Here is a 760-nt window from a genome sequence, read left to right on the forward strand (position 1 = left end):
CATCTGGCCTCGAAAAAAGAAAAGAAAAGGGGAGTGGTAAAATGGGGAAAAGGGACACGACACGAAAATGGGTTTTTGGGCGGGGAAATTTAAAAAATTTTTAAAAATACCCAAAAAAATGTAAGAGAAATAAGAAGAGGGTCACATTTGCCCCCAAAGACCCCCATTTTTACGCACAAATGTGCCAGTGTTGTCATCTAGTCAAAGGTTCGGGCGCAGAAAAGTCAGGGTCAAGTAGTAAAATGCTTTTTGTCGTGACTCCAGGCCCGGCCGTTGCTAGGGAGATCTGCAAATATAATGGATGTAAGGGATAGTGGAAATTAGTCTGATAAATGTGTGAAAATTTTAAGCTATTATTGGGAGGTGCAACATGTGTAAGTTTTGTTTTGGTTCATGGACCTGATTCTACAATACATCAATAGGGCAAAAAATAAATGAAAAAATTTTTTACTCACCACAAACCAAAAACACTTAAAAAAAAAAATGCTATCATTTAAATACCCCCCCCCCCACCCACGGGGGTTTCATATAAGAAAAACACATTCTTATAAAAAAATCATTTTAAACCTCACCCTTTCCGACATGTGGGAGAGCTGGAGATTGGCCCCAGGCGGAAAAGCGAACCCCGATGAGTTGAGGTTCGCCGGGATTTCCCAAAAAACCATCGTGCCGAAAAAATGTTGGGGAAGTTTTTTCTTTTTGAAAAAAAAAAGGATAAATTTTAATTAAATTTGATGAAGAAGCTTGGTGGTTTGGGGTG

This window comes from Penaeus monodon, chromosome 24 (assembly GCF_015228065.2).
Source record: "Penaeus monodon isolate SGIC_2016 chromosome 24, NSTDA_Pmon_1, whole genome shotgun sequence".
Taxonomy (NCBI): Eukaryota; Metazoa; Arthropoda; class Malacostraca; order Decapoda; family Penaeidae; genus Penaeus; species Penaeus monodon.